This window comes from Macaca thibetana, chromosome 11 (genome assembly GCF_024542745.1).
Source record: "Macaca thibetana thibetana isolate TM-01 chromosome 11, ASM2454274v1, whole genome shotgun sequence".
NCBI lineage: Eukaryota > Metazoa > Chordata > Mammalia > Primates > Cercopithecidae > Macaca > Macaca thibetana.
The window spans coordinates 114,175,835-114,203,536 of record NC_065588.1 but is presented as its reverse complement, the minus strand read 5'-3'; the positions used below and the strand labels follow the sequence as shown (position 1 = coordinate 114,203,536).

The following is a 27,702-nucleotide window of genomic DNA, read 5'->3' as shown; positions in this document are numbered from 1 at the left end:
AACAGTTTTTTGGGGGAGTGGGATGGGATGAGGGATGGATGCAAAGTTACTCAGAAAGAAGATGGCAGAAATTAGTTTTTTCTGAAGGCCATTTGGTCAAAGGAGGAAGGTTTAAAGAGCCTTAGGAACTGCCAAATGCCTGGTGTTCATGAGATCATTGGACATCTGCATTGTTCAAAATGTTTGAAGGGTTCAACTCACTTCCTTCTCTCAAACCAACCCAGCTATACACATGGGTTGATTAAATTTCGGAACTTCCATTAGCTGGCATCCACCAAGGGTGGGGGCAGTGGGGCTGGGAGAAAAGGGGTTCCCCCTGTGGTGGAGTGGGCATGAGCAGTACTGAGACGTTCATCTTGCTTCTGGCACATGAGTTCCCAAGGCCTGAACTCGTCAGTCCCTAGTGAATCTTGTAGCCCTCCTGCCCCTGTTCTAGCCTGGATAGGTGCTTTTCTTGGATTCACTTTGGGTCTTTCTTTTTCTTCCGTGATTTTAAATTTGGCTGGATGTCAACATGCAGGAGGTCATCCCTTCAAAAGGAGAGAGAGAGAGAGAGAGAGAGAGAGAGAGAGAGAGAGAGAGAGAGATGCTGTTTGCTACCCTAGGATGCATGTCTGTGTGCACCTGTCATCTGGAAATGTGATCCTCAGAGACGAAATAAGATCAATGTCAAGGTGTATCGGGAGAGTGGGAATTGTGTTGGGAGGCACAGGTATTGCCTTTCCTGGAGCTTGGGAGAGCAGGTGAGGCCAGAGCTCTGCTGTTGGAAGAAAAAGTGTAGGATCCAGCCTTCTGTCTCTGCCTGAACATTACCCAAGAGCAGACTCTTCAGACCTGCATGCAGTCAATAAATAACCCCCAAAAAGCCATCGGAGCTCTCTTCTGTTCCTCTGAGTCAGGAGTCCCAAATGCTAGTTTGTGTATTCCTGTGTAAGTTTCTTCGAAGTTTTCTTTTTCTTTTTTTTTTTTTTTCTGTTTCAAACATGCTCCATCCTCTGATAGCTTCCTGGATGGTGATGTGCCGCAGTGGGCATTGCCTTCTTTCTGCATAGTGGTTTTCCTTTTAAACTGGGGGGATGGAGGCACTGGTAGGATGGCTATGGGGGAGTTGCAGTTGTAGGAAATGCATCTGTTTTCAGTTCCCTCGTCCCAGTATGCTACAGAGCATGCCAACCACTTTCATCCATCTTGCCCAGGGAATGGTCTTGAGCAATGATTCCAATTTCTATTTCCCAGATTTGTAGGGTTAGGGAGGGTCCCTGCAGAGGGGCTGGTAACTCAGGGTCCAGACGAGTCCAGCCAATCCTAACATTTGGGTGCACGGAATTTTCTAATTTTGTATATCAGAACCATATGAGAGTGCTTGTTAAAATGCAGATTCTCAGCTTCTCTAACCCTAGAGATTCTAATTTAGCTGGGTTTAGCGAGAGGGCCAAGAAATCTGCGTGTAATAAACAGTCCAGGTATTTCTGACACATGTTTTCAAATGGACACTTTGAGATGCTAATCCATTAGGAGAAAGATATGATATTCCAGCTATTTAATGGTGAAAACTCACTGCTTGCTAACACGAATGCAAGTAATAAATTGAATAGATGATCCCTGAAAAGGGTGATAATGAACAGCATTTAATAGCATGTATACGCTTCTGTAGACACAAAAATACGCAAGGTGGACTTGGCCTTCAGGACGCATACTTCATGACAGAATAATGTGTATGTGAAATAATGATAAAGTCCAAGTGGTAAATAATATGGGGGACAACGTGTGGGCCCATTAGGCCTGTTTTTGTTCAGCTGCATGAAATGGAAAACCCAGTCACAGCGGTAAGGCAAATAATGGTTTCTCTTCATGTAACAAGAATTCTGGAGACATATAGCTGCTTCGGTTGGCTCAGTAGGTCAGTAATACCAGGGCTGATGTCTTTGGGAATTCTCATGGCTTTTCTCTTGTGGTTGCAAGATGGTTCCTGCAGCTTCAGCAATTACATCTGGGTTCCAGGTAGCAAAGAGGAGGACCTGGTGAGTGTGAAGGAATAAAGGGTTCCCCAGGACATCTCTTCCTCCTCACCTTGCAGATGATTTGATTATATCTTCTTGGCCAGAACTGAGTCCTAGCTGCAAGGGAGCCCGGGAGGTGGGGAAGTGGGAACACCACCACGATCGGCTTAGATGGATCATGATCCATTGCCTGAAATGACATGTTGCCACTCCATGCAAAATCAGGGCTCTGCTAGTGTGGAAGGAGGCACAGGTAGATATTAAGTAAGTGGACAGCCAGCGATGGCAGCCATGGCACATTATCAGAAGATATTTTGGTGGAAAAGAAAGTTCATGAACTTTGAGTCAGACTGATATAGTTGTAAATTCTATCTTTTCTTTTTACTTTATCTTGGGCTAGTGATTGAAGTTTTCTGATTTATAGTTTTAAGTTTTTGGCAAAACAGCAATAATTAAATAATATTCCCTGCTTCAGAGGGTGGTTATAAGGATCGAAAGAGATAATGTTTTCAAGGGTCTAGCACTATCTGGAACAGAGTGGCTGCAGGTGTTAATGAATGACAGCTGTGATGATGATAACGATTGGCATTAGATGGTGTTGACTAGATGGCACGGAAGGGAGCAGTTCAGATTAGAGAGACAGGAGGAGGAGCTTGAATAACATTTCCAAAGTATGTTCTGTAGAACCCTAAATCTGGGATGTTAGCATTTTTCATTCTTTCAACAAATGCTGACATCCAGGCACTGTACTTAATGCTGGTAGTTAATAAGTGTTCTGTGGACAAAACAAATTCTATGGTTAATAAGTTTGGGAAGAGTTGAACTAAGCAAAGGGAAACAGGCATCTTTAATGCAGGACTTCTCAGAGCCTTTAATATGCTACCTATGTGTATTAGGCCTCCAAGAGAGGATAGAATGGAGTCTTGCTCTGTTACCCAGGCTGGAGTGCATGGCGCGATCTCGGCTCACTACAGCCTCCGCCTCCTGGGTTCCAGTGATTCTCCTGCCTCAGCCTCCCAAATAGCTGGGATTACAGATGCACACCACCACGCCCAGGTAATTTTTGTATTTTTAGTAGAGACGGGCTTTTGTCTTGTTGGCCAGTTTGGTCTTGAACTCCTGACCTCCGGTGATCTGCCCGCCTAGGCCTCCCAAAGTTCAGGTGTGAGCCACCCCACCCCGCCCAAGGATTTCTCTTGGGATTTTTGTTCCATAGAATACACCTGGGAAAACATTTGGCAAAGCAGGGAAACCTTCTTGGTTGGGGAGATGGGGATTTGGAGTGAAGGATGAGGAGGGTTTAGATTGCAGCAAAAGGGGAGAGCTTGCTGGACAAGGACAACGAACCAGATGAAGGTATTTGAATGCCATCATGGGGGCAGCCTAGAGACCATTTTGCCCAGAATGGAGGGTACCTGGTAGCCTGTCATAGGAAATGAATTTAGGCCACTAACTTCTGGGATCCAACTAAAGATTAGAGAGTCAGACCAACAAAGTTTCATCCCTTTGCGGAAGGAGATAGAAGTCTTCAAAACTTTTGGAATGAATATAATAGAAAAGTATAAGCTTTTTTGTTTTTCTGAGGCAGGGTCTCATTCTGTAACTCAGGCTGGAGTGCAGTGGCACAATCATGGCTTACTGCAACCTTGATCTCCAGGGCTCAAGTGATCCTCCTGCCTCAGCCACTTGAGTAGCTGGGATTACAGGTATGCACCACCATGCTTGGCTAATTTTTTGCATTTTTTAAAATAGAGACAAGGTTTTGCTATGTTGCCCCAGCTGGTCTTGAACTCCTGGGCTCAAGCGATTCACCTGCCTTGAATGGCAGCCTACAGCAGTGGCTGGCAAACTTTTTCTGGAAAGGGACAGATGGTAAAGAGTTCAGGCTTTGTGAACCCTGCAATTTTCATCAAAGCTGCCCGACTCTGTGCTGCAGCATGCAGCAACCATGGGCGGTACATACATGAATGGGTGGGGCAGTTTTCTTTTTCTTTCGAGACAGAGTCTCGCTCTGTTGCTCACGCTGGAGTGCAGAGGTGTAATCTTGGCTCATTGCAACCTCTGCGTCCCAGGTTCAAGCGATTCTCTTGTCTTGGCCTCCTGAGTAGCTGGGATTACAGGCCTGCGCTATCCCATCTGGCTAATTTTTGTATTTTTAGTAGAGACGGGGTTTCAGACCAGCCTATTGGCCAGGCTGGTCTCAAACTCCCAACCTCCAGTGATCCGCCCACCTCAGCCTCCCAAAGTGCTGGGATTATAGGTGTGAACCATCAAGCCCAACCTGGGGGGAGGCAGTTTTCTAATAAAACTTTATTTATGGACCCTGAAACTTGAAATTGATATACTTTTTGCATGTCATGAATATTTTTCTTTTGTTTTTTTTTATATTCATAGTTGTACAAACTGTAGTTTCTGGGCCTTACAAAAACAGGTGATGGTGGCCAGGCACAGTGGCTCATGCCTGTAATCCCAGCACTTTGGGAGGCTGAGGTGAGTGGATCACTTGAGATCAGGAGTTCAAGACTAGCCTGGCCAACATGGCAAAACTCCGTCTCTACTAAATATACAAAAATTAGTGGCGCATGGCAGCAGGTGCCTGTAATCCCAACTACTCGGGAGGCTGAGGCAGGAGAATCACTTGAACCCGGGAGATGGAGGTTGCAGTGAACCAAGACTGCGCCACTGCACTCCAACTTGGGTGACAGAGGAAGACTCCATCTCAAAAACAAAAAGCAAAACAAAACACCAAAAAACAAAACCAAACCAAACCCAGGTGATGAGTCATATTAGGCCCATGGGCTGTAGCTTGCTAATCCCTAGACTCTAGGACGGATGGGAGGGGAAAAACTCTGAAAGACAGAGACCACCCTAACGTGAGCAAGTGACACTAGAATGGGAGAGTACTAGCCAAGTAGAAGTAGTTCTGAGCTGGATTCTGTTTTAGTTAAATTGTAAGGGGAAAAAAATATTGGGAGTTAGGGTTGGACAAGTATGGAATCTCCTTGTATAGCAAGGGTATCGTAGCTTTTTGTTTTTTAGAGACAGGGTCTTGCTCTGTCACCCAGGTTGGAGTACAGTGGTGCGATCATAGCTCACTGCAGCCTTGAACTTCTGGGCTCAAGCGATCCTCCTGTCTCAGCCTCCTGGGTAGCTGAGACTACAGGCATATGTCACTGCACCCAGCTAATTTAAAATTTGTTTTATAGAGACAGTGTCCTGCTTTGTTGCCCAGGCTGGTCTTAAACTCCTAGCTTCAAGCCACCCTCTTGTCTTGGCCTCCCAAAGTGCTGGGATTACAGGTGTAATAACCACGCCCGGCCTCCTGTTGTTTTTTTGCTCTTCATATATTCCATCTCAATTTTCTGTTGCTGTGTCATGAACGATCTTTTTTTTTTTTTTTTTTTTTTTTTGAGACGGAGTCTCACTCTGTTGCCCAGGCTGGAGTGCAGTGGCCGGATCTCAGCTCACTGCAAGCTCCGCCTCCCGGGTTCACGCCATTCTCCTGCCTCAGCCTCCAGAGTAGCTGGGACTACAGGCACCCGCCACCTCGCCCGGCTAGTTTTTTGTATTTTTTAGTAGAGACGGGGTTTCACCAGATTAGCCAGGATGGTCTCGATCTCCTGACCTTGTGATCCGCCCGCCTCGGCCTCCCAAAGTGCTGGGATTACAGGCTTGAGCCACCGCGCCCGGCCACGATCTTTAAACTTAATTTTGTTTGGAAAACTTTGGGCTTAAGACAACAATTTATTATTTTCATGATTCTGTGGGTTGGGCTTGGCGGGAGGGTTCTGCTGGTCTTGCCTGAGCTCCACTCGTGTGGCCACATTTAGCTGGAGGAAGGGGAGGATAGGAAAGCTGAGACTTTCTCTCCCTGCGGCCTGCTGGTGTGATAGCTTGGGTTTCTTACAGGTCTCTAGTATTCCTAGAGAGCGAGAGGGAAAGTGGCAAGGCGTCTTAGTATTTGGAAATCACAGAATGTTACTTCCATTGGAGTTGTGAGATAATGTAAGTCCCGTGGCCAGTCTGGGTATAGAGGATGGGGAAATAGACTCCCATCTTGGTTGGAGAAGCTTCTAAGTTAGTGTATTTATTAGGACAGACTATAAGAAATAGACCCCTAAATGTCTTTTTCTTGTTCGCTAAACAGTCCAAGGAGGGTGTTCTTGGTTGGCAGGTGGCGGGCCATTCTCTCATGCTCCAGACCCCTTCCCCTCTGCAGCATTATCATTGGTGCATCTAGAAGGGGGAGAAAGTGCAGAGAAGACAAAGCCTTATTTCCCAAAGTTGCCCTCATCAGTGCATTCCCTTATGCTTGCATGTCCTTAGCGAGCATTCAGTCACAGCACTGCAAAGAAGGTGGAGAATGAAGTTTAGCTGTGAGCTCAGGAAGAAGAGAGAATAGGCTGGTGTGGTGGGTCACGCCTATAATCCTGGCACTTTGGGATGCCAAGGTAGGACGGTTGCTTGAACCCAGGAGTTCGAGACCAGCCTAGACAATGTGGTGAAGCCCCATATCTACCAAAATACAAAAATTAGGTGTGGTGGCACGTGCCTATAGTCCCAGCTACTCGGAAGGCTGAGGTGGGAGGATGGTTGGAGCCTAGAAGGCGGAGGTTGCAGTGAGCCGAGACTGTACCACTGCATTCCAGCCTCGGTGACAGAGTCAGAACCTGTCTTAAAAAAAAAAAAAAAAAAAAGAAAGAAAAAGAAAATAGTGTTTGCTGAATAGCTAGTAGTCTCTGCCACAGCTAATGATAAGCTGTCATATCAGTTATGTATTGCTAGAGAACAAGCCACCTCAAAACTTAGTAGTTTAAAACAATCATCATTTGCTCAGGTGCCTGCAGTCAGGTATGGACTTAGCTGGCCAGTTCTGCAGGTCTTGCCTCACTCACTTGTGGTTGTGTTCATCTGATGGCCTGACTGTGGCTGGAGAGTCCCATATGGCCCTGCTCACATGGCTGGTGGTTGGCTGCAGTGCCTCACTTCTCTGCTCCCCCAATGGCTTTTCTGGCAGGATAGCCCGGGTTTCTTACATGGTGGCAGCAATGGCGTTCCCAGAGGACAGGCCTCAGTGCACAAGCCCTTCCTAAGCCTCGGTTCTGCAACCTTTGCTAATGCCCTCTTCGCCAGAGCATGTTACATAGATAAGCCCAGAGTCACCGTGGCTATGGATTCCAGGAGGTGTGGTTTACTGGGGTGCTAGTGAACAATCCAATGTCACGATATACCACAGCCATGAAAATTAACCAAAACAAAAAGAGCATAGGAGAGCAAGGGAAAGATATGGGATGATCAGCAAAGGCTCCTTCATGGAGATTTTGCTAACTCCAGGAAGCAAGCCATGAAATATTTGGGGGAAGAGTGTGCCAGGCAGAGGGAACAGCAGATGCAAACTTCTTTGGTGGGAACATGCTTGGCATGTTGTTGGAATCCCAAGGTGTCCACTGTGGTTGGAATGCAGGGAGTGGGCAGGGAAGGGATGAGGAGGGACAGAGTGGGAGACAGAAGCTGGTCATCGGGGGCTTTGCTAAGACACTAAGGTACTTGAAGTTTTTTTTTTTTTTTTTTTTCTTTTGAGACAGGATCTCACTCTGTCACCCAGTTTGCAGTGCAGTGGCACCATCATGGCTCACTGAAGCCTCGACCTCCCAGGCTCAGTCCTTCCTCCCACTTCAGCCTCCCGAGTAGCTGGGACTGCAGATGTGCATCACCATGGCTGGCTACATTTTAAAATTTTTTGTAGAGATGGGGTCTCCCTATGTTGCTCAGGCTGGTCTCCAAGTCCTGGGCTCAAGTGATGCTCATGCCTCAGCCTCCCAAAGTGCTGGGATTACAGGTGTGAGCCATCATGCCCAGCCTTGGATTTTTGTTCTAACTGTGATAGAAGCCCTTTGAACCAGGGGTTATGTTTTTAAATGATCTTCTGATTGCTGCCGGGTAAACAGACTGTAGGAGGTAGGCATGAGAGCAGGGAGACAGGTTGGTAGTGACTGTGGAAGTCCAAGCCCTCAATGACTGTGCTTTTGACTGGTATGATTGTTTTGGGGTGGACGGGGCAGGTGGCTGGATTCAGAAGGTCAAGTATGTGGACGGAGCTGATGGATCTGATGTGACGGTGAGGGAGAATCAATAATCAAAGATTATTCCTAGGTGTTTGGTTCAAGTGCTAGGAGAATGGGGGTCCCCTTGTTTGAAATGTGAAGACTGGAAGTGGGATAGATTGGGTTTGACAGTCAAGTTCTGTTTGACATGCTACATTTGTCAGGTAGACAGCTGGATGTGTGAGCGTGGAGCTCTGAGAAAGGCCAGAGATACGAAGTTCACTTAATAGGCCATGAACCAATTTTTCAAATTATTAAAGTATTATTGTTTAATTAGTACATAATGTACATATTTTCAGGGTACATGTGATATTTAAATACATTCATATAATGTATAATAATCGAATCTGGGTAACTTTAAATGTTTATCTTTTCTTTATACTGAGAACATTCAGATTATTCTCTTCTAGCTATTTTGAAACATACAGTATATTATTGTTTACTATAATCACTCTACTGGTTTATTCAACACTAGTTCTTATTTTTTCTGTATATCTGTATAAAGTATTATTTGTAATGGCTGTATAGTATGACACGGATGCCCCATCATTTCTCACTTTATTTTATTTTGAGACAGAGTCTCACTCTGTTGCCCAGGCTGGAGTGCAGTGGTGTGATCTCTGCTCACTGCAACCTCTGTCTCCCGGACTCAAGCAATTCTTGTGCCTCAGCCTCCTGAGTAGCTGGGATTACAGGCACGTGCCACCACACCCAGCTAATTTTTGTATTTTTAGTAGAGATGGAGTTTCACCATGTTGGTCAGGCTGGTCTTGAACTCCTCACCTCAAGTGATCTGCCTGCTTAGGCCTCCAAATTGCTGGGATTACAGGTGTGAGCCACCGTGCCCAGCCACCATCATTTCTTTAACCAAAATTCTATTGTCATGTGCTTATGTTCATACTTTTATGTTTTTATAACAATGCCACAGTGGATTCCTTGTGGCTAATTCTTATTTTCAGCTCCTAGAAATGGAACTGCTGGATCAAAGGATATGCAAAAGTTTAGGACTTTCCACAGGTTTTGCCAAGTTGCCCTTCACCAGCAGTGTTGGAAAGGGTTCATTTCCCCATACCCTCAGCACAGGTGTATATTTTATTTTATTTTTTGAGTGTGAGTGTTTTGATGTCTAAGAGCTCAGGGTTAAGGAGGCTTTTGTCTCAGGTCAGAATGTGATCTTTACTGTTTTTAACTGGGTAGGGCCTGGGTACCTGGGGTAATGGGGAATGCTTGGTTTTCTGCACAAAATGGTCAACCTCGGCTGGATGCAGTGGCTCACGCCTGTAATCCCAGGACTTTGGGAGGTCAAGGCAGGCAGATCACTTGAGGTCAGGAGTTAACGAACAGCTTGGCCAACATGGCGAAACCCCATCTCTACTAAAAATACAAAAAAATTAGCTGGCGTGGTGGCACACGCCTGTAATCCCAGCTACTGGGAGGCTGAGGCAGGAGAATCACTTGAACCCAGGAGGTGCAGGTTTCAGCGAGCCGAGATTGCGTCACTGTACTCCTCCAGTCTGGGCAACAGAGTGAGACTTGGTCTTTAAAAAAAAAAAAAAAAAAAAAAAAAAAAAAATCAGCCTGTGAGGACCTGGCCTTTTCCTTTTGCCTTGTGTTCATAAAAGGGTGTGTGTGTGTGTGTGTGTGTGTGTGTGTGTGTGTGTGTGTAACTCACAATTCTAACGCACGATAAATGTTACGTCTGAAGGGTTCACTCCTCCCTCTGGGTTTCGGAAGTGGATTCTAGCAGGGAGTTTGTAATCCATTACCTTTCAATAGGTAGAAAACTAGGAAGTCTTCCCACCCCCAGAGAATGGATCATTTCCTGGGCTTCTACCCATGGGGTCCCAACTGTTGGGGAGAGGGATAGGGCCTTCCTTCTTGCCCACCGTGTGCTGCTCTGGGTGTGGGGACAGGGGAGGTGTTGAGAGGCTGAGGAGGACAGCAGACACATGGCGGCTAGGAAGGAGGATGGAGAAGCTGAAGGATGGGAAGGGAAGAGGGACAAAAATAGGAGAAGAAAGTGAAAAAGTAGAATGATTTTCTTCAGCAGGGCTTCTGTGATGCTTGGAATGTCTTTCCAGTGGGTCGTGACCACAACCGTGGTGGTTGCTCCTTTACAGGCAGGTTTATTGAGGTTTAGAGTCACCAATTTGACCCAAACTGACTGACTAAGGCAGCCGCGGACACAGGAAGAGACGGAGGTTTACTGCTCTCCTGTGGACTCCCCAAAGGTGAAATGATCCGGAAGAGAAGAAAGAAAGATGAGGATAAATGGAGGGCAATGGGGAAGTGTAGACGTTAATGGTAATGATGTGATTAGAGGTGGCAGCCATAGGATTAATGACAGTCACGATGATGGAATACTTACTCTGTCGCTAAAATGCTTTCTTTGGTGACTATTGTGGATGACAATTATTTGAGAGAAACAGAGGACTGATAGAAACAAAGTAGGGCATTCATAGAGACGGGAGGATGAGATAAAGAGAGGGAGATATTTTAGATCTGAGCTGTCTAGTGTAGTAGCCACTTGCTACATGTGGCCATTGACCAATGGAAAGACGGTGAGTCCTAGTTGAAATGTGCTGTTAGTGTCAAATACACACCAGATTCCAAATGCTTTTTTTAAAAATTAAATGTATGTTTTAAAAGAGATGGGGTCTCACTGTGCTGCCCAGGCTGGCCTTGAACTCCCAAGCTCATGTGATCCTCCTGCCTTCGCCTCCCAAAGTGCTGGGATTACAGGCATGAGCCACCCCCCCAGCCCAAACTCTTAGTATGAAGGAAAAAAAAGTAAAATATTGCATTGATAATTTCTCTTTTCTCTTTTTAAAAAAAGAAATTTTTTAGCAAGACAAAGTCTCGCTCTGTCACCCAGGCTGGAGTGCAGTGGTGCAATCACGGCTCACTGCACCCTTGGCCACCTGAGCTCAAGCAATCCTCCCACCTCAGCCTCCCAAGCGACTGGGACTACAGGTACATGCCACCACACCTGGCTAATTTTTAATTTTTTGTAGAGATGAGGGTCTTGCTATGTTGCCCAGTCTGGTCTCGAACTCCTGGGCTCAAGCAGCCCTCCTGCCTTGGCCTCCCAGAGTTCTGCGATTACAGGCATCACCCACCATGCCCAGCCTTGATAATATTTATACTAACATATTAAAATGATAGTATTTTAGATATACTGGGTTAAATAAAATATATTAAAATTAATTTCACCTGTATGTGCTTTCCTTTTCTTTTCCCCGGAGGCTACTAGAAAATGTTAAATTACAAGAGTGGCTCACTGTATATTGCTGTGGAACAGAGCTGTTTTTGAGCACTGAAGCGATTTCTCTGTTTTGCCATAATAGAAATCTTGGTCTTGATGAGGACTGAAAATCTGATCCCCCGAGAGTTACCAGGCAGCCATTGATGAAAGCAGTGGATGCATTCCAAAGATGGATGTGTTTGATTTTCCTGAACCAGAAAAGTGAGATCAAGACTCAGAAATAATAACTTGACTCCCTGCAAATTCAAATGGGTGCTTTAAGCAATATAGACTAGCAGTTAGGAGGGCTTGAGCTCTGAGGTGAGATTGTTTGGGTTCCAGTTTGGTTCAGGACTTAACTAGCTAAGTAACCCTGTGCCAAATGATCTCTCCTTTCCAAGCCTCAGTTTCCTTGTTTATAAAATCAGGATTGTGGCTCACACCAGTAATCCCAGCACTTTAGGAGGCCAAAGCAGGAAGATTGCTTGAACTCAGGAGTTTGAGATCAGACTGAGAAACATAGGGAGATAGCGTCTCTACAAAAAATAAAAAAATTAGCCGAGTGTGGTGGTGCATGCCTGTGGTCCCAGCTACCTGGGAGGCTGAGGTGGGAGGATCGCTTGAGCCCAGGGAGATTGAGGCTGCAGTGAGCCATGATCATGCCAGTGCATTCCATCCTGGGCAACAGAATGAGATCCTGCCTCAAATGAAACAAAATGATCATTTTACATGAGGTTGTTATGTGATTAAATGGAATCACGCATTCAGGAGCTGGGTAGAGCCGAGTGCCTGTCACATGGCAATTTTTTTTTTTTTCTTGAGACAGGGTCTCGCTCTCTTGCCCAGGCTGGAGTGCAGTGGTGCAATCTCAGCTCACTGCAACCTCCATGTACTGGGTTCAAGCGATTCTCCTGTAGCAGCCTCCCCAGTAGCTGGGATTGCAAGCGCATGCTACCACACCCAGCTAATTCTTTGTATTTTTAGTAGAGATGGGGTTTCACCATGTTAGCCAGGCTGGTCTCGAACTCCTGACCTCAAGTGATCAACCTGCCTTGGCCTCCCAAAGTGCTGGGATTATAGATGTGAGCCACTGTGCCTGGCTGCAAATTCTTAATAAGTCTTGATTTTGGAATTTTTGATGATCATCCCCGCTGTAGATTTGCAGGAGGGAGCTGAGGGTGCTTCAGCCCTGTGTGGTGCTGAGCTCTGCATTGCCATCTGGGGAGATACCGTCCTTGCAGTATCATTCATTTATTCAGTAAATGTTAGCTAAGCCCCCAGTGTGTGAGAAGAAGAAACCCATAGAAGGCCTTTATAGCATAGTGGCACACCCACTAGGCTGCAGGTGACAGAAGGAACAAGATTCCTGACATTCCATCTGGATCTCTGAATTTGCCCACAGATGACGCACCTCCCATCAGTGGCTAGCAGGCCTTAGTCTTTAAACCGCATGCTCATCCTAACTCTAAGTTGGATAACGAAGTATGGAGTTGGGCCTTGCAACTTCTGTACTTGTCTTAAGCTTGCATGGTGAAGAGTTAAAAACTCTGATGTCTGACCATCTGAAAAGCACATCCTGTAAAGGTAGGGGGAACCTTCAGAGGTTGTCCAGCCCCATCTTTGCCCAGTGTCCAGATTTAGGGTGAGTGCTACCTCATCAGGCTCACCCTAAATGATTTTTTAAAATCAATTTTTTGTTATGGAAAATATACATAAAATTTACCATTTTAACTTTTTTTTTTTTTTTTTTTTTTTTTTTGAGACAGGGTCTTGCTCTGTTGCTCAGGCTGGAGTGCAGTGGCGTGATCACAGCTTGCTGGAGCCTTAAACTTCGGCATTCAGGTGATTGTCCTGCCTCAACCTCCTGAGTAGCTGGGACTACAGGTGTATGCCACCATGCCTAGTTAATTTTTAAATATTTTTTGTAGAGGCTGGGTCTTGCCATCTAGCCCATGCCAGTCTCAAACTCCTAGGCTCAGGTGATTTTCCCACCTCATCCCCAAAGCAGCATTGAGAATTACATGCATGAGTCACTGTGCCCCACCCATTTCAACTGTTTTTAAGTGTACAATTCAGTGGCCTTAAGTACACTTACAATGTTGTATAACCATCACCACTATCAACTTCTGAAAGGTTTTGTATTGTTTCAAACAGAAATTCTGTATCCATTAAGCAATAACTCCCGTGTACTCGCATTCTCTGGCCTAGTACATGGTAACTGTCATCTTACTTTCTCTATGAACTTAATACTCTAGGTACCTCATGTAAGTAGAATCATATGATATTTGTTATTTTGTGTCTCACTTAGCATACAATTTCAAGGTTCATCATGTATCAGCACTTCATTCATTTTTATGGCTAAATAATGGTCCATTGTATGCATAGTTGGCATTTTGTATATTCATCTGTCAAGTTGAACATTTTTTAGGTTATATTCACCTTTTGGTTATTGTAAGTAATGCTGCTACAATACTGATATACGAGTATCTGTTTGAGTTCATGTTTTCAATTCTTTTTGGTGTGTACCCAGGGGCGGAATCATGGGGTTATACGGTAATGCTATTTTTAATTTTTTGAGGAACCACCGTAATGTTTGCCACAGTGGCTGCAACCCTTTTACATTCCTACCAGCAATCCAGTAATTCCTCTACATCCTTCATGACTTTTGTTATTTTTCATTTTTAAAATTATAGCCCTCCTGGTGGGTATGAAGTAGTATCTCATTGTGCATTTGATTTGTGTTTCCCTAATGACTAATGATGTTGAACATCTTTTCGTGTGCCTGTTGGCCATTTGTATACCTTCTTTGGAGAAATGTTTGCTCAAGTCCTTTCACAAGGCAGCCTTTAAAAGTTTTTTTTTTTTTTTTTTTTTTTGAGATGGAGTCTCACTCCATTGCCCAGGCTGGAGTGCAGTGGTGCAATCTCGGCTCACAGCAACCTCTGCCTCCCAGGTTCAAGCGATTCTTCTGCCTCAGCCTCCTAAGTAGCTGGAATCACAGGCGTGCGCCACCATGACTGGCTAATTTTTGTATTTTTAGTAGAGGTGGGGTTTCACCATGTTGGCCAGGCTGGTCTCGAACTCTTGAGCTCAGGTGATCCTCCTGCCTCCAGCTCCCAAAGTACTGGGATTACAGGTGTGAGCCGCTGTGCACGGCCAAAGGTTTTTTTTTTTTTTTTTTGAAACGGAGTCTTGTTATTGCCCAGGCTGGAGTGTGTGATGGGGCAATCTTGGCTCATTGTAGCCTCCACCTCCCAGGTTCAAGCGATTCTCCTGCCTCACCTTCCCAAGTAGCTGGGATTACAGGTACCCGCCACCACACCAGGCTAATTTTTGTATTTTTAGTAGAGACGGGGTTTCACCATGTTGGTCAGGCTGGTCTTGAACTCTTGGCCTCAGGTGATCCGCCCACCTCGGCTTCCCAAAGTGCTGGGATTGCAGGCATGAGCCACCATTCCCAGCCTTAACAATTTTTTAAATTAAATTTTTTTCAGCTTTTCTGAAGCATACGTAACAAAGTGCATGTATTTAAGGTGTACAATATGGTGATTTGATATCTATCATGGAATGATCACACAGTCAAGTTAGTTAACACATTCATCCCCTCAGTTGCTGTGTGTGTGTGTATGTGTGTGTATGTGTGTGTGTGATGAGAACATTTAAGATCTACCCTCAGCAAATTTTAAGTATGCGGTATAGTATTATTAACTCTAGTCACCACGTTGCATGTTAGATCCCCAGAATTTATTCATCTCATAACAGAAAGGTTGTATCCTTTGACCAATATTTCCCCATTTTCTCCTCCAGCTCCTGGCAGGCACCATTCTTCTCTATTTCTATGGGTTTGACTTTTTTAGATTCCACATACAAAATCAGACTGTATTTGTCTTTCTCTGTCTGCCTTATTTCACTTAGCAGAATGACAAGGCAGCCTTTTGATCTCCTTGTGATGGTTACAATTGTCCTCCTTCTGTTGAGTTGGATTCACTCCCTGGGAACCTCCTTCCTTTGATTTTGCTCTCTGGAGAACAGGGAATGAGGCCAGTCCCTCCTTTAGTTGAGGAAATAGTCTTAAGAAGACTAGATCTGGAACCTACCAGGTAGAGACAAGAGATGGCCACTCCCAAAGACCTCTGATGAGTCTCTGATCCAAACTTCGCAGCCAGCATCCCCCTGCTCTCCCCTGCTCTGTGTGAGTTCCATTCTTATCCATCTGGGGGGGCGGTCTGGAGTTGTTGAAATGGTGAATTTCCCTTTGTCTGTCCACCTCCCCTACCCAGAGTATCACACTAATCAGAAATAGTCATGAGTGTTTCTCTGTGTGCCCACCCACAAAGGCACTGGGGTGATCCTTGTTCAGGATTGGTGGCTTGGACTTGAGCACTGAAGCCAATAGGTATAAAAGAACTTGTTAAGTGGGTATTTAGGGATGTTGTTTTTATCAGGAGGCAAAGCAAGTTTAGATGCCACAGTTTTTATTTTATCTTTATCTGACTTGGAGAAGCAGTGTTTTGTGATAAACTCAAAAAGAAATATGCTTAAAACCTAAGCTGCAAGAATGAGTTTCTACCACCAGCTCCAAAGAAAGCCCTCTTAGAAGAAGCACTGGTTGTGGCCGGGCGCGGTGGCTCACGCCTGTAATCCCAGCACTTTGGGAGGCCGAGGCAGGTGGATCACGAGGTCAGGAGATTGAGACCATCCTGGCTAACATGGTGAAACCCCATCTCTACTAAAAATACAAAAAATTAGCCGGGTGTGGTGGTGGGCGCCTGTAGTCCCAGCTACTGGGAAGGCTGAGGCAGGAGACTGGTGTGAACTGGGAAGGTGGAGCTTGCAGTGAGCCGAGATCACACCACTGCACTCCAGCCTGAGCAATAGAGTGAGACTCCGTCTCAATAAATAAATAAATAAACAAGAAGAACCGCTGGTGGGCAGGACCTTCCTTAATTACTCTCACGCTTACCTAATAGCTTGTACCGGGAGAATAGAAGTGAATGCTAAATACTTTTGTTTTTCCCCAATATATATTTACTTTTTTTCTGTATTATTATTATTATTATTATTATTATTATTATTTTTACAGAGTCTTGCTCTGTCACCCAGGCTAGGATGCAGTGGTATGACTTTGGCTCACTGCAGCCTCTGCCTCCCAGGCTCGAATGATCCTCCCATCTCAACCTTCCAAGGTTGCTGGGACTATAGGTGCACACCGCCACCCCCGGCTAATTTTTTTTGTTTGTATGTTTTGTGGAGACGAGTTTTGCTATGTTGACCAGGCTGGTCTCCAGCTTCTGGGTTCAAGCGATCCACTTGCCTCAGCCTCCCAAAGTCTAGGATTACAGGCGTGAGCCACTGTGCTTGGCCTCAACGTTTATGTAAAATTTCAAACATACAGCGGTTGAAGGTACTTTACAGTGAGCATCTGCCACCTGGTACCATTAACATTTTGCTCTCTTTGTTTTATTACATATCTATTCATCTATCCATCCCTCTGTCCATGAATCTATCTTATTTGATGTATTAAAAGTAAACTGCAGGCCGGGCGCTGTGGCTCATGCCTGTAATCCCAGAATTCTGGAAGGCCAAGGCGGGCGGATTGCCTGAGCTCAGGAGTTCGAGACCACCTTGGGCAACACGGTGAAACCCTGCCTCTCCTAAAATTCAAAAAATTTCCTGGGCATGGTGGTGTGTGCCTGTAATTCCAGCTACTCATGAGGCTGAGGCAGGAGAATCTCTTGAGCCCAGGAGGCGGAGGTTGCAGTGAGCCGAGATCTCCCCACTGCACTCCAGCCTGGGCAACAGAACGAGACTCCATCTCAGTAAGTAAGTAAGTAAGTAAATAAATAAATAAATAAATAGCAGACATCAGTGCATTTCTGTCTGTATATGTCTGTATATTTATCATTAATTAGAGTTCAATATTCATTCTTTTGATGTAAAATGGACAAACAATGAAACATACAGATCTTAAGCATATACTCACTGAGTTTTGGCAAAAGGATACACCACTGTAACCTAAACCTCCATCAAGATATAGAACATTTACCATTATGTAGCTAATTCTCCCTCTACCTTCAAATCAACCAATTTTCTGATTCTTTTTCCACCATAGATTAATTTTGCCTGTTCTTAGGCAAAAAACTGTATATAAATGAAATCATACATCATGTACTTTTTTATTTTTGACTTATTTTTGGGTGTACAGTCCTGTGAGCTTTAATTACTGGATATATTTGTGTAACTACTGCCACAATTTAGGATACAGAGTAGTTCTTTTACCCACACAATTTCTTTCATGCTTCCCCAATATACTTCTACTCTTAACCCCTGGCAACCACTGATCGATTCTGCATTACCATAAGCTTTGTCTTTTTGAGAATTCCCTTGCCCATGAGACAAAATTGTATTATTTATTTTCTTACCATTGAATGTTGAGAATTATTTATGTGTCCTGGATACAATCCTTTGTGAGATATGTGAGTTGCAAATATTTTCTCCCATTCTGAAGGTTGTTTTTTCTCCCCTCTTAACAGTGCTGTTTGCAGAGCAAAACATAAAATATAATAAAGTCCAATTTATCACTTTTAAATTTATTTGCTCATAAAATTTTAATTTTTTTACAATTTACAATCTATGATTCATTTTGTGTATTAGGTTGGTGTAAAAGTACTTTTATATATAAAAAGTACTTATATATAAAAAGTACTTTTTATATATAAAAGTAATTATATATTTATGTATTATATATTTTATATTTAAACTTATATATATAATATATATTTATATATAATATATATATATGTTTTGGGCTGGAGTCTCGCTCTGTCACCCAAGTGGGAGTGTAGTGGCGCGATCTCAGCTTACCGCAACCTCCACCTCCTGGGTTCTAGCAATTCTCGTGCCTCAGCCTCCTGAGTAGCTGGGATTGCAGGCGCTCGCCACCATGCCTGGCTAATGTTTTGTATTTTTAGTAGAGACAAGGTTTCACCATGCTGGCCAGGCTGGTCTCAAACTTCTGACCTTGTGATCTGCCTGCCTTGGCCTCCCAAGTGCTGGGATTACAGGTGTGAGCCACCGTGCCCAGTCTTTGTCATTACTTTTAAAATGGCAAAAACTCCAATTACTTTTGCACCAACCTAATACATTTTGGTATATAGTGTGAGGTTTAAATTGAGGTTCATTTTTTTGTGTGTGTGCTTTTGTATGTACAATTTTTTTCAACACCATTCATTGTAAAGCTGATTTCTGTCTCCACTAAATTGCCTTTACACCTTTGTAAGAAAATAATTGTCTATATTTGTATCTATTTCTGGACTCTGTCCTGTCTCACTGATCTATGTGTCTATTTCTTTGTCAATATCACATTTTTGTGATAACTGTAGCTTTATAGTAATTCTTTTTTTTTTTTTTTTTTTTTTTTTTTAGTACAGATGGGGTTTCACCATGTTGGCCAGGCTGATCTTAAACTCCTCACCTCAGGTGATCCACCTGCATCAGCCTCCCAAAGTGCTGGGATTGCAGGCGTGAGCCACTGTGCCTGGCCTATTGTAATTATTAAAATTGATCAGTCAAATCTAGGTAAGGGATGAAAAAAATTGAATAGTGTGAGTTCCATCTTTATTCTTTTTCAAAAATTGTTTTAGCTATTTAGTTCTTTTGTATTTTTATATAAATTTTAGGTAAGCTTGTCTATCTATATCTACAATAAAAATCTGATTTTTATTGCAATTGCATTAAACCTGTACCTCAATTCAGGGAGAATTGACATCTTAACTATATAAGTCTTCCAATCTGTGAACATGGTATGTCTCTCCATTTATTTAAGTCTTCTTTTCTTTCTTTTATCAGCATTTTATAGTTTTCAGCATATAGATCCTTAACATGTTTGGTTAGACTTATACCCAAGTGTTTGATATATGTAAATGTATTTACTTTAAAAATTTTGATTTCCAATTATTTTTAGTATTAAAATATAATTGATTTTTGTTTTGACCTTGTATCCTGTGACCTTGATAAACATACTTATAAGTACTAGGAACTGTTGTCCCCTGGATTTAATGAATTTTTCTACATAGATAATCGTGTTGTCTGATAATAAGGATAATTGATTTTTAAAAAATTTTATGTTGTTTTTTTTTTTTATTTTACTAGCCAGGATTTCCATTATAATGTTGGATGGGAATAGTGGGAGTAGATATCCTTGCCTTGTTCTCAGTCTTAAGGGGAAAGTGTTCAAATTTTCCACCATTAAGAATGATGTTAGGTTTGGTTTTTTTGTTTTTTGTTTGTTTATTTGGGTAGATGCTCTTTTCTCTATAAGGTTAAGAAGCTTCTTTCTATTCTTGGGTCCTTGAGAGTTTTCCATAATGAATAGATACTGAATTTTGTCAAATGCTTTGTCCATATCAATTGGTATGGTCATGTGGTCTGGTCCTCCCCTCCCCTCCCCTCCCCTCCCCTCCTCTTCCCTCCCCTTCCCTCCCCTCCTCTTCCCTCCCCTCCCCTCCTCTCCTCTTTTCTTTCTTTTCTTTTTCTTTTTCTTTTTTTCTTTCTTCAGAGTCTAGCTCTGTCACCCAGGCTGGTATATAGTGGCGTGATCTGGGCTTACTGCAACCTCCACCTCCTGGGTTTGAGCGATTCTCTTGCCTCAGCCTCCTGAGTAGCTGGGATTACAGGCATGCACCGCCACACCCAGCTATTTTTTTTGTATTTTTAGTGGAGATAGACAGGGTTTCACTATGTTGGCCAGGCTGGTCTTGAACTCCTAGCCTCAAGTAATCCATCTGCCTCGGCCTCCCAAATTGCTGGGATTGTAGGTGTGAGCCGCCGCACCTGGCCCATTCTTTTTTTTTTTTTTTTTTTTTTCTTTTTTTTTTTTTTTTTTTGATTCTTTGGCCGGATCTCAACTGCAAGCTCTGCCTCCCGGGTTTTTACGCCATTCTCCTGCCTCAGCCTCCCGAGTAGCCGGGAATATGAACTTGACCTCTTCTGTGCTGGGATTACAGGCTTGAGCTTTTTCTTTAATATGATTTATCTTCTGTAGACTTTTAATATGTTTGATTTAAAATTTTTGAACCAGCCTTGCATTCCTGGGATAAACTCCACTTGGTCATGGTATATTATTTTAATATACTGTTAAGATTTGATTTGTTAGTATTTTGCGGAACATATTTTTTTGTCTGTATTCATGAGGGATATTGATCTGTGGTTTTCCTTTTTTATACTGCCTTTGTTTAGTTTAAGAATCAGGATAATACTGGGCCTAAGTAACTTTTTTGTGTTTGTGGAAAGCTTTTAACTACAAATTCAATTTCTTTAATGTTTTTAGGATTATTCATGTAGTGTATTTATTCTTGGTGAATTTTAGTAGTTTGTGGCTTTTAAGGAATCGGTACTTCTTATTGAAATTGTTGAATTTACATGCATAGAGTTGTTCCCAGTATTCTCTTACTATCCTTTTAATGTCATGGGCTCTATGGTGATACTCCTCTTTTCATTCTTGATGTTGGTAATATGTCTTTTTTTCTCTTTTTTCCTTTGTTAATCTGGCTGGAAGTTTATAATTTTAATTCAACTTTTCAAAGGACCAGTTTTTGGCGTCATTTATTTTCTCTAATGTTTTCCTGTCTTCAATTTTGTTGATTTTCATTCTTATTATTTTTTCTTTCTTCTGCTTACTATAGGTTTATTTTACCCTTTTCTTCCCGTTTTGTTGGGGCAGATACTTATTAATAGATAAGACCTGAGAACTAGTTGACTTGAGAACTCTCTTCTGATGTAACTATTTATTGCCATGAATTTTCCTCTAAGAACTACTTTAACTGTTTCCCACAAATTTTGATATATTTTCATTGTTTTTCAGTTCATAATATTTTCTGATTTCTTCTGAGGCTTCTTCTTTGATGCATGTTTTCTTTTGAACTCTTGTTTAATCTCTAAGTGTTTGGATATATTTTATTATATTTTTGTTATTGATTTCTAGTTTCTTGGTTTCTCTGCTGGATAGGACCAGACTCACAGCTGATCCTAGGTCCAGGCTGTACCCTGTTGGGGTTGTTGTGTTCGACCACTCATGTGGGCTTGGTGGAATGAGGATGGAGTGCCAGTGCTGGAGAGGTGCAGTGGCTTGTGTCCTCCAGAGCAGGGGGCATTCCAGAGGTGGCTCTGGTCTCAAGATGGTGCCATACTGTAGCAGCCTGGCTCATGGGGTCAGTAGGGGAGTGGAATGTCCACCTTGTGCTCCTAATCTGGGACAAGGAAGCTGCTTGAATTCCCAGCACCTCTCCCAACTGGTCTCACCTGGCTTGCAAGTACTGTGAGATTCTTCTGTAATAAGAACTATAGGTGTTTTCAGTGGCAAGAGGGGCTGGTTGGGTTCTTCTTCTTACCTTTCCCCACAACAGGAAGCCTCTCTGGTCTCCGGGCTGATCTGGGTGAGGAAGGTGGGGCTGCAGAGGCCAGTGACCTCCTCCCTGCCCTGCTGGACTTCCAATTACCAAAAGTATATCTCCTCTCCTTTTTTTTTTTCGCACACCAGCACTCTCCCTTTGATATGCCAGTCAAATCTTAGCTATTATTTCATTGCCTTGGTCCTTTCTTGTGGGAGGATGAGTGCCAAGTGTCTTTAGTCAGCCATCTTGCTGACATCGCTCCTCTAGTTTTATTCAATTATTATTATTGTTATTATTATTTTTTTGGAGACGGAGTCTCACTCTGTCACCCAGGCTGGAGTGCAATGGCATGATCTTGGCTCATTGCAGCCTCTACCTCCTGGGTTCAAGTAGTTCTCCTGCCTCAGCCTCCTGAGTAGCTGGGTGGGAGTACAGGCACCTGCCACTACGTCTGGCTCATTTTTGTATCTGGAGATGGGGTTTTACCACATTGGCCAGGCTGGTCTTGAACTCCTGACCTCAGGTGATCCACCTGCCTTGGCCTCCCAAAGTGCTGGGATTACAGGTGTGAGTCACTGTGCTCAGCCAGTTTAGTTCAATTATGATCAATGAACACATTTCGTATGGTTTCAGTTCTCTTAAGATGTTTAAGGTTTCTTTTTTAACTCAGGATATGTTCCTTCTTGGTGAATGGTCCATGTGTGCTTGAAAAGAACACATGTTCTGCTGTTGATGGGAGGAGTGTTCTATAAATGTCAGTTATATCCAGTTGGTTGATGGTGTTTAGATCTTTGATATCCTTGCTGATTTTCTTTCTAGTTGTCTTATTGATTACAGAGAGAGAAGTGTTGATGTCTCCTACTGTAATTGTGGATTTGTCCATTTTTCTTTTTCAGTTCCATCTGTTTTGCTTCATGCGCTCTGAGATATTTTGTTAAGTGTGTACACATTTAGGATGGTTATGTCTTCTTGGTCAGTTCATCCTTTGTTGTTACTTAAAGTTCTCTTTAATCCCTGGTAACTTTCCTTGCTCTGGAAACTATTTTCTCTGATATAATATAGTCACTCCAGATTTTATTTTTTTAGGTTTTAATTATTTATTTATTTTTTGAAACAGGGTCTCATTCTGTTGCTCAGGCTGGAGTGCAATGGCTAGATCATGCCTCACTGCATCCTTGGCCTCCCAGGCTCAAGCGATCCTCTCACCTCAGCCTTCTGAGTAGCTGGGACTACAGGCGTGTGCTACCACACTCAGCTAATTTTTAATTTTTTCTGTACAGGTGAAGGTCTTGCTTTGTTGCCCAGGCTGGTCTCAGTCTCCTGGGCTCAAAAGATGTGCCTGTCTTGGCCTCCCAAAGTGCTGGGATTGCAGGTGTAAGCCACTGCACCTGACCATATTTTTTTAGGATTTTACAAACTGAGATAACATTTCACATAAAATTCAACCTTTTAACCATTTAAACTGTACAATTAAATGATTTTTAGTATATGCTCAATGTTTTGCAATCACTACTATCTAATTGCAGAATATTTCTATCACCACAAAAAATATTTTGTACCTATTAGCGTCAATCTCAATCCCTTTGCCCTCTATTCTCTGGCAACTACTAGTCTGTTTTCTGATCTGACATTATTGTTTTGCCTATTCTGGACATCGCATATAAATGAAATCATGCGATATGTAGCTGTGTTAGTCTGTTCTCATGTTACTGATAAAGACATACCCGAGACTGGATAATTTATTTATTTATTTATTTTTGAGCCGGAGTTTCGCTCTTGTTGCCCAGGCTGGAGTGCAATGGCGCTATCTCGGCTCACTGCGACCTCCGTCTTCTGGGTTCAAGCAATTCTTCTGCCTCAGCCTCCCGAGTAGCTGGGATTACAGGCATGCACCACCATGCCTGGCTAATTTTGTATTTTTAATAGATATGGGGTTTCTCCATGTTGGTCAGGCTGGTCTCAAACTCCTGACCTCTGGTGATCCGCCTGCCTCGGCTTCCCAGAGTGCTGGGATTACGGGCATGAGCCACTGCGCCAGGCCAAGAGTGGGTAATTTATAAAGAAAAAGAGGTTTAATGGACTCTTTAAACCTTGTGGCTGGGGAAGTGTTGCTATCATGGCAGAAGGTGAAAGGCACAATCATGACGGGAGGTAAAAGGCACGTCTTACATGGCAGCAGGCAAGAGTGAATGAGAGCCAAGAGAAAGGGGAAATCCCTTATAAAATTATCAGATGTTGTGAGACTTATTCACTACCACAAGAACAGTATGGGGGAAACTTCTCCCCTGATTGAATTATCTCCCACTGGGTCCCTCCCATAACATATGGGATTATGGGAGTTACAATTCAAGATGAGATTTGGGTGGGGACACAGCCAAACCATGTCAATGACCTTTTGTTTACAACTTCTTTCACTTAACATAATGTCTTCAAGTTTCACCCATGTATCGGTACTTCATTTTTTTAATGACTGAATAATATTTTGTTGTATGTATATGTCCGTTTTGTTGATCCGTTCATCAGTTGATGGACATTTGGGTTGTTTCTACCTTGTGGCTCTTGAGAATAGTTTTGCTATAAGTTTTTTTTTTTTTTTTTTGGCTAGGTGGATAAGGACACATAAGGAGGAATGTCCTCTACAGCAAACTAATGTCCCCAGGTTCAGGCTGGTGCACAGTTAGGATCTCTAGAATCAGAAGTTTCTTCTGTAGCTTTTGTAGTTGTACATGATGGTTCAGTGTGACAATTCCAGGGAGCTCTTAAAGGCATTTGAGTGGCTATTCAGGTTATATAGACCAGGTTATGAGTTGTTCATACTGACTTCAGAAATGGAGAAATTAGTCATTTTAATAAATTAATAATCATTAAGGCAAAGTACTTTAGAAAAAACAGAATATGTACTTAGTCAAAAAGAAAAATGAATGCTGTTATGATCCTACTGCCCACATATCGACATTGTTGACACCTTGTTACAGGGTCTTACGGGGTTTTCCTCATGCAAACATGTATTTTTATGGGTCTTAAGAGTAACTGTATGATATGTATTTTGTAGTCTCCGCATTTCCCCTGAAAAGTTGACTTAAGACATGAACGTCTTTCAGTGTCAAAACTATATTTTATAGCATTTCTAATGGCTGTATAACATTCCAACATATGATACAGCATAATTGAGTTGAAAGACACCCTTTAGTGACTTAGATTGTTTCTAGTTTTTCACTCTCATAAACACAGCCTTAATAATATATTTTTGAAATGGAGTCTTTGTAAAGCACTCTTGTTTGTTTCTTTAAGAAATATAGGCTGGGCAGGGTGGCTTATGCCTGTAATCCCAGCACCTTGGAAGGCCAAGGCAGAAGGATTGCTTGAGCCCAGAGGTTTGATTGAGACCAACATGGACAACATGGCAAAACTCTGTCTCTACAAAAAAATACAAAAAAATTTAGCCAGGTGTGGTGGCATGCACCTGTAATCCCAGTTACTTGCGAGGCTGAAGTGGGCGGATTGCTTGAACTTGGGAGGTTGACGCGGCAGTGAGCCATGATCCCACTACTGCACTCCAGCCTGGGTGACAGAGCAAGACCCTGTCTCAAAAAAATAAAATTAAAAAAAAAAAAAAAAAAAATGGGAAAGAAAAAGAAATATATCTAGAGGGAACTTGAAAAATTGATCTTTATGGAGATAGTGAATAGAGTGGTGGTTACCAGAGGCTGGGAAGAATTTTGGGGGAAGGAGAGATGAAGTGGGTTGGTTAATGGGTCAAAAATACAGCTAGACAGAGGAATAAGATCGAGTGTTTGACAGTGCAGTAGGCTGACTACAGTTGGCAATAATTTATTGTATATTTCAAAATAGCTAGAAGAGAAGATTTGGAATGTTTCCAACACAAAGAGATGATAAATAAATGATAAATGTTTGAGGTGATGAATATTCTAGTTACCCAGATTAGATCATTACACATTGTATGCTTGTATTAAAATAGCACACGAACGCCATATATGTGTACAACTATAATGTATCCATAAAAATTAAAAGTAAGCAAAAACAGAAAGAAATATACCTAGAAGTGGCATGAATGCATGCACGTAAGATTTTTGTTCATCTATGGCCTAATGATCCCTTGGAAAGAGCATTCTACTTCATAACCTTCTCAGAGTTTAAAAGAGTAGGCTGAGCACAGTGGCTCATGCCTGTAATCCCAGCACTCTGGGAGGTCAAGGCAGGTGGATCACTTGAGGTTAGGAGTTTGAGAACAGCCTAACCAGCATGGTGAAACTCTGTCTTTACTAAAAATGCAAAAAAAAAAAAGAAAAATTAGCCAGGCGTGGTGGCACGTGCCTGAGTCCCAGCTACTTGGGAGGCTGAGGCACGAGAATCATTTGAACCAGGGAGGCGGAGGCTGCAGTAAGCCAAGATCGTGCCGCTGCACTCCAGCCTGGGTGACAGAGCAAGGCTCCATCTCAAAAAAAAAAAAAAAAAAAAAAAAAAAAGTAAAGCCTGTGATTTTATAGCTTCAGGAACGACAACTGTAGAGGCAAATGTTTCAAATAAATCTGAAAGTTAATAAAAATATGTAAAGTCATTTTACTACATCTGTGCATCAACTGATCATGATGAGCTAAGAGGCTGGAAGCAGTCTTGGTTTTTAAAAAAATGTACACTTTGAGTTGAAATAAATAGATTTTGAATCATGTCAATGACAAGAAAGCCTAATTTAAGATGATTTTTTTTTCCCCAAATGGCATCAGAAAGAGGTGTGAGTTTTATGGATGAGGCTGCTTGATTTCTAGGGGGTCACACAGTGATTCTGGGGGCTAGGCAGGAAACCCACAGAAGGAAAATGGGGCTGGAGTGGAATGTTTGGGGGGTGACATGAGGGGAGGTCATGGTGAACTGGGCAACATCCATTTAGAAATGTCAGGTGTTGGCAATAAATAGGATTTGGACCTAGTATTGTCAAGTATTTCCATTTTTCAATATAACCCCAGAAATAAAAATCTTTTTTTTTCTTTTTTTTTTTGAGACACGATCTTGCTCTGTCACCCAGGCTGGCGTGCAGTGGTGCGATCTCGGCTCACTGCAACCTCTGCCTCCTGGGTTCAAGCGATTCTCCTGCCTCAGTCCCCCGAGTAGCTGAATTACAGGCCACCACCACCATGCCCGGCTAATCTTTGTATTTTTAGCAGAGATGGGATTTTGCCATGTTGGCCAGGCTGGTCTCAAACTCTTGGCCTGAAGTGATCCGCCCGCCTCAGCCTCTCAAAGTGCTGGGATTACAGGTGTGAGCCACCACGCCTGGCCCACAAATCAAAACTTTAAGTGTGAAAATTTTCATTCCAAACAAAAAATGCTATCAAAGTTTAAAAAAACATACCCGTAGGTTGGATTCAGCCCATGAACACTTCGTGCTCTTTGCCATATTCCTTAAAAAACAACAAACAAAAATTTATTTTAATTTCAGTCTTGACTACTTGACTGTTTTAAATTGGTATTGAATGTGGTTGGTGAAAAGTGGCAAAAGGTTTACGCATTATGTTTGTGAACACTGCAGTACACAACTGAATTCAATACCTGGGAAAAATAAGAATTGTTCTCATTCTTTCAAATACAGATGAAAATAAGGCTGATTATGCCCCAAGTTCATGTACCTCACCATCAAAATTGTGCCTCACAATCAAAATACATGGGTTTCTATAATATATATTACACATATGGATAGTAGAGATAGATATAAGTTGAATAAAGAAATGGCTTACAATTGCTCTGAGATACCTATGAAACAAAGAGTTGGCTGGGGTGTGAATAAAAGTTACCTAGAAATTCAACCTTGTCTTGTCACTGAAGATATGGCATTAGAGAGACCTCCCGTTAGGTTGATATTCCAAGTAATGATATCTGTGTTATCCTTGGTGAAGTTACCTTGAGGCTAGAGCAACAATTTACAATCAGTGGTTCCTGAAGGACAT

The 27,702-nt window shown here is 42.7% G+C and overlaps 2 protein-coding genes across 4 annotated transcripts in view; one reads left to right on the top strand and one right to left on the bottom strand.

The window, feature by feature from the left end:
- Positions 1-27,702, bottom strand: part of SUDS3 (SDS3 homolog, SIN3A corepressor complex component) — a 1,028,644-nt gene that overhangs the window by 466,495 nt on the left and 534,447 nt on the right. The window lies entirely within an intron of this gene.
- The window catches only part of KSR2 (kinase suppressor of ras 2), a 518,463-nt gene that overhangs the window by 1,848 nt on the left and 488,913 nt on the right, over positions 1-27,702 (top strand). The gene's annotated exons all lie outside the window — the stretch shown is intronic.